Below are 6924 nucleotides of genomic sequence, written 5' to 3'. Positions count from 1 at the left end.
TGCAACAGCATCACACTGTTGACTCATATTTAGCTTGTGGTCCACTATAACCCCTAGATCCCTCATGTCCCCTACTCAAACAGACAAGCACGCACAAACCACCCCCATGTCCTCATATACACATACAATCACAAACATGAACATATACTCCCTGACCCACGCCCTCATATACACACAGTCCCACCCCACATTCAAACACACCCTTACATGCTTACATACCCCATGTGTGCATACTCTCTCACACACACACTGCAAGACCAGACAATTTTTTTAACAAGCACAATGTATTTACTTATTCCCCAAGCCAGCCAGCCACAATCATAAAAATAAATTCCTCAAACCCAACATTAAATCCAAAACATTTTTCTAGGGTTATAAAGGACAGTAATCGATTTACAACAGAGACTTTCTCGACTTTTATGGGCATTACAAGTGCCCTGGAAAGGAATGGGAAACTGGGGGGCTGTGGAGACCTGACAAGGGTAGGACAGAGATGAAGGTGCTACAGTAGTTTAATTTTCTATTAAAATCCCTCCCCACAAGCTGTGTAAACATTTGCCCGTTAAACAAAAACTCTACAAAAGACATAGACTCTACACTGTTAATGAGACTAACTGCTCATGCTGTACTAGGAACCGCCGCAAAACACTCAGAGGAGTTAAGGTAGGGTGCAGCCTTACCTGGGGCTCTGAGTAGCACACTCCCACCAGTAGGAGTTGAGGGTGTGGAGCATTTCCTGGGGCAGACTCTTAATGTTCTGTTCATGGAGGTTTGATCTGGGATGACTAGGAGTTTATGGATATCTAGGGTCTGGTTCTCCTCTCACTTACACTAGTGTAACTCCACAGGGTCAAATTCAGCCCTGACAGAATTCCATTGACTTCTCTGCAGTTGTACTATAGATAAATAAGACTTATAGGAGCTGATTCTCAGAGACACAAACGGGTCACATTCTGGCCATAAATGGTCAATGGAGAATTACCTTTGGGAAGGGGAACTCTTCATTGGCATGAAGATGGCAGCTCCTGCATCAGCTACTCCCCACCCCAGCATAGGGGGAGGGTTGCAGAATGAAGCAGGTATGGTGGGGCACCACCAGTTCTCCACTGGCTTAAATCCATACAGCCATCATACCAGTGGCAGTACTCACATCAGCGCTAGACCGATGGATTCAGGAAGTTATACCTGGCTTATTGATGATCTTTCCCCTGCACCACTCCTGCGCCCAGCTTCAGAGGAGATACTCCTGATCAAGTGAGAGGCTGATAGGGCCTCTGGGCTTTAGAATGACCCAAGTTTTCAAAAGAAAATCAGGGAGACCTTTGCAAGGATTAGGAGAGGAACGGCGGTTGTGCTGTGTGTGTTTGGGAAGGAAAGAGGAATAGGTAAAAGGGTAGAGGGGACTGTGTGAGTATGTGTTTGGGGGTAGTAGTCCTGCAGCAGAGCAGCTCAAAGTAAGAAAGCACAAGCTGCAGGCACAGCCGCTAGGGTGACCAGACAGCAAGTGTAAAAAATTGGGACGGGGCTGGGTGGTAATAGGCAGCGGCGGCTCCAGGCACCAGTGCTCCAAGCGCGTGCCTGGGGCAGCAAGCCGCAGGGGGCGCCCTGCCGGTCCCTGCGAGGGCGGCGGTCAGGCAGCCTTCAGTGGTATGCCTGCAGGAGGTCCGCCGGTCCTGCGGATTCGGCGGCAATTCAGCGCAGGTACATTGACCAGACTTTTTGGAACAAGCAATGAGACTCAGAAAGAAAGGGAAAGGTTGGATTTATTTTGGTTTGAGATTTGAGGCCTGTTCTTATGTAATCACAGAGTCATAATACTTAGACCCGGCACATGTACTGTGAACCCAGACCCACCAACGCATGTTTCCTGTAGTCTAATGGTCTCCAGTGTTTTGGCCTATCTGTGATGGGGTTTATACCACTTACATGGACTGTAAGATCTATCCTACCTACAACCTACCTATCTGGTTGTAACCTCAGGAACCAACCTAAACAATTTAACCTAAACAATTTCTCTCCCTCATTCGGGTTTACACCCCTCAAAGACTGACTGCAAAAAATGGTTTGCTCCATCCCTAACTCAGAGATTTTCAAAGATTTCCAGAGCTGTTGAGTCCATCCACAATCACAGTTAGAGAGACACCTGAATCTAAACCCTAGATCTAAATACCTCCAAATGTTGAGTGTGTTGATGTGTGTATATTTGTGATATCTTTGAACTGGAGCCTGCCTAAGTCAGAGGATAAGTCTAGGCTACAAAATTAGGTTGATTTAAGTTACATCAACATACAGCCATTGCAGTAATTGAATTGGTTTTACATAGCCACACTACTCTCCTTGTGTCAGCGGGGTGCATCTTCACCAGGAGCGCTTGCACCTATTTAACTGCCAGCTTGAGGCATTGTGGGATGGTTTCTGAAAGGCAGCAACAGTTGATGTAAGCAACACAATGTCTACACTGACACTGCGTTGACCTAATGATATTGACTTAAGTGCTATGCCTCTCGCGGAGGTAGAGTTGTTAAATTGGTGTAGTGGGAGAGTTGTATCAGTGGGAGCTACATTTTAGTGTAGACACTTACAGAGTTAGGTAAACATAAGCTGCCTTATGTCGACCTAACTCTGCAGTGTAGACCAGGCCCAAGCTACCTCCAAGTCTAAGCCTGATGAGTCATTCCTGAGCCAGAGACTGTGATGAGTCATCAGAGGCAATTTCCAACAGGTCTTGTGATAGGCCCCAGGCCATTCTACCAGGGTTCAGCCAATCCACAGGTCAGGTGATTTTCAATTCTTCATGGACATGTTTAAGCACCTGCACCACATCCACAAAGAATTGAAAACCTACCTTGAATCAGCCAAGGATTACAAGTGATATTCTGACTTCCATCAGCAGGACAACCTTCATATCGCGGTCGGGGATAAGGTATGGCTCTTGATGTAATACCTGGGCACTGCCCAGCACCCCTCAAGAAAGCTGGATAGGGTGACCAGATGTCCCGATTTTACAGGACAGTCCTGATATTTGGATATTTTTTTTATATGGGCTCCTATTACCTCCCACCCCCTTACCCGATTTTTCGCACTTGCTATCTGGTCACCCTAAAGCTGGACTATCAATATCTTGGCCCATTCTGGCAATTACCTGCAGGTCTTATGATAGGCACAGTGTTCAGCCAGGGTTCAGCCAATCCACAGGCGAAGACCCCTCCCTCCATGCAAGTGATCCCCAAGGCAGGTGTATAGGCTCCTAAGGGAAGCAATCTCTCCAGTCTGCTCAATGTCACTGGGAACGCGAGCTGGGAACACTCCCATGGCCAGTCATTTCAACTCATTGCTCCTGCTCTAGCTGTGCCTGTTTCCACGCAAGCCATTCCCTGCTCCAGTCTGCGTCTGTTCCTTCCTCTGCTGGCCTCCTGGCCATTCTGACAATATTAAGAATTGTCTCTCACAGTGGAGAAGAGACAGGACTGGGATGTCATGAACATAAAGGGGATTCTTTGTTGAGACTGTCTGGACACCAACAGACCCTGTGGTTTCCTCTGACTAACTAGCACAGCCTGTGTTGCCCAGTATCACAGCACAGGATTTCCCTAAATCCTGGCCTGGACATAGCCATGGAATAGTTTGCTGACTGCATTACAGAACCCCAGGCTGGATATGGATCTAAATTTTGTGACTGGCATCTTTTATTATCATGGGCTGAACCAAAAAGGGGATGCCAAACACAGCCAGACTTTCAGCAGTTTGAAAACTGGATGAAACTCTTGCAGCTTGGACCCATAGTATTATACTCTGCTATGGAGATGACACTTTGCTTCTCTGAGCTGTGCCGTATTTCTTATTTTCTTGCCTACTCAATTTAGTAACCACATGTTTTACTTGAGTGTGACATCAACTATAAAACGTAAAGACACTCCACTAGTTTGGATGTGGTGCCCACAATCATTTTACACTGGGCTCACACCAGCTCTGTCATATCAAGCCAGGGCAAGAGGAGAGGGAAACTGGCTCTCAGGCTAAGACTTTCTAGGTTATCTATGTAATTCAGACACAAAAAAACGTTGTGCCAGTCGAGTTCAAACTATAGGTGCTGAGCACTGATTGGAGTTCCTTGAGCCATAAAAGGAAATGAGAATTACACTGAGTAAAATTTTTCCATTGAAATTTCAAAAACTTTTCACCAGCTTTAGGGAAAATATCTAGTGATTAGTGCAGGGAAGAGGGTGTCAGGACTTCTGGGTTCGACTCTTCATTCTGCCACTGACACACTATAGGTCTGATTGTGAACCCTTTTCTTTCACTGGTGAGCAATTACTTACATGAGTAGCCCCAATGAAGCCACCGGGTCTACTCATGTTAGCAACTACTCATCAGTGGACATAAGGAGTTGCCAATCTGGCTCTATGCAATTTTAGGCAAGTCACTTAGGCCAGCAGTTTCAAAGCCATATGGCTGAAGTTAGACACCTGATTCTGTATTTGGTTAAATAAATGACCTGATTTTCAGGAATGCTGAGCCCTCCCAGCTCCCATTGCCTTTTAGAGGAAGGGAAGGTGCTCAACGCTTCACTAGATGGGGCCTGCAGATGCTAGTTTTCTCCCTAGTTTTGAGGAGAGGGGTGGAAACCATTTGATCTCTTAATTGCCCTGAGGCAAGATCCAAACCCAGAAATGTCTCCCAGACAGGGTGAAGCAGGGAGCTCGTGGCATTTCTTGGATGAGATCAGAGAAAGCTGATTTATGAAGGAAGGAGAAAGCAAAGTGCTTTTATGGGTAAAATGTTCTCTGCTTATTTCCTTTCTGTTGGACTGCGTTCCTCCCACGCTTCTGGCTTAGAGCTAGCTCCCTACAACCTAGCATAAGCATTTCAGCATGTGCTAATTTAACTGAACAAGGATTCTGGCAGACACTTGGGAATAACATCCCCCAATACTAGCTGGAGGCTACAGTCTAGTAAACCCTGGAGCACTCTGCTTCCTCTGTGTTCAGGAAGATAAGGCCCTCCATTCAGCCTTGCATTATGTACCTTCTCCATGGAGCCATAAAGTTCCAAGATCTCAGCAGAAGGTCATTGCTGTCAGTAAAATGGGGGTGTGGTGTACCTCAGAATAGGGTGAGCAGATAGCAACTGTGAAAAAATGGGCATCTATATAAGAAAAAGTCCCCCAAAATGGGACTCTCCCTTTAAAAACAGGACATCTGGTCACCCTACCTCAGAATCTACTTCAAACTCCTCCTTCCCCTTGGGCCCACGCTGCAAAGCTGGGAGCCAGAACTGAACTCTCCCAAAGTTGAGGGACATTTAATTCAGGCTCAACTCTAATTAGAATAGCTAATAAAATCAGTGCAGGAGAGAAATTCACAGGTGTATCTGTGCAGTTGACTTGTCCTCCTCCAGAGGGGCTCTAGGTTCAGGTCAGCACACTTAGGGGTCCAGTTGAACTCAGCGTGGGAACCTGGAAAGAAGTGTGGGTAATGTGAGAGACTGCAGTGAACATTTTAGAACCTGTGGTGAGAACCTGAGCTGAGTGCAGGGCATTATACGCAGGGAAGGGACTTTCAGTACAGTTGACTCATGGGATGCCCAAGGCTGGGGTACAAATTTCAAAGTGGTCACTGAAAGGGTGGGCATGGGCACCCTGAGATGGAGGTGGGAGGTCCCACTACAAAAGGGCATCTGCAGCGTTTGCGGTTCCCAGCCCTCCACACAAGCACTCTCAACTGGACAGGTGCAGGCACAGCCATTGTCTTGATTGCTTGGAGCTGGGGCAATTGGAACAATGCTGGTACCTCTCATGAAATGTGAGGAACGCCTTTATGTGTTTTATGAGCACCACACGGTGACAATGGTATATTTCTCTATGACTGAGGGGTCTGTGCGCACGGAGACACACTCAGGTACATGCACATCAATCCGTGCTCATAAAGAAGCAGACCCATAGATGCCCAGTGACATACACAGAGTCACAGAGGCAAAAGCATAGTGAGATACACCGACACGCACACAAACAGCCAGACGCAAACACACCTTCACAAAATAAGATCAGCCAAGAAGCTGGAATCAATTACTCCGCAGTGAAATCACATGGAGCAAGAAGCTGAATATTTAAATGAAGAGAGAATCCTGGACTTAGGGAACAAACTGCGGTAGGTTTATGGGGAGGACAGAAAGGAGGGGAGAGAGAAAGCTGTGTGAATCAAGCCAGTTTTCTCTCCTTTCTCTTTTAAACTCCACTGAGTCAGGAGTGCTCATTAAGGACGGCTCTCATTTCCCTAATTAGACTGCCCCGCTCTCTTTGCAGGGCTCCAGACCTCCGCAGTTCAGCAATAACATGAAACTTGTTATTTTACAACCCAGGCAGGGGAGGAAGAGATGGCTTTGTGATGTGCTCCATGGAAGGAAGCAAGCTCAGGGAAATCTGGGAACCTGTGTCTGAGTATGGGGGGAGCTGTCCCCGTTAATGAGAACCTTTCCACTTTCTTCCCCTTCCCCCCTCCCTGTGTGCTCCAGTCCCTACTACACACGCACCAGGAGTTACACTAAAAGGAAAGGGAAATTATTTTCTCTTTTCTCCAGGCTGTTCTTCAAAGCCAAGGTGTTTGGGTTTTGTTTTGTTTTTTAACAAATGAGGGCTGGGGTTTTTAAAACAACCTTTGGGCAAAGGTGCCTCAGGGAGGGCTGGAGCTGATCCAGTCCTGACGCTGAAGAAGGATTTGGTGGCAGTGATGGTGGGATATAGGAGGCATCGACCGTTGGACTGGATAGGCACCAGCCCATACGGGATGATGTCGTGTTAAGGCAGGCCATCCATCCGGTTTTAAACCAAACAGTCCTCCATTTGGGTGGTTTGTCCCCCCATCTGGATGTGGTTTTGTCTGGTGTCAGACAGGGGACACTATTTTGAAGAGCATGGCATTCCGCCTC

Source organism: Trachemys scripta, chromosome 1 (genome assembly GCF_013100865.1).
Source record: "Trachemys scripta elegans isolate TJP31775 chromosome 1, CAS_Tse_1.0, whole genome shotgun sequence".
In the NCBI taxonomy this organism is placed as follows: domain Eukaryota; kingdom Metazoa; phylum Chordata; order Testudines; family Emydidae; genus Trachemys; species Trachemys scripta.
This window is presented reverse-complemented; position numbering follows the sequence as displayed.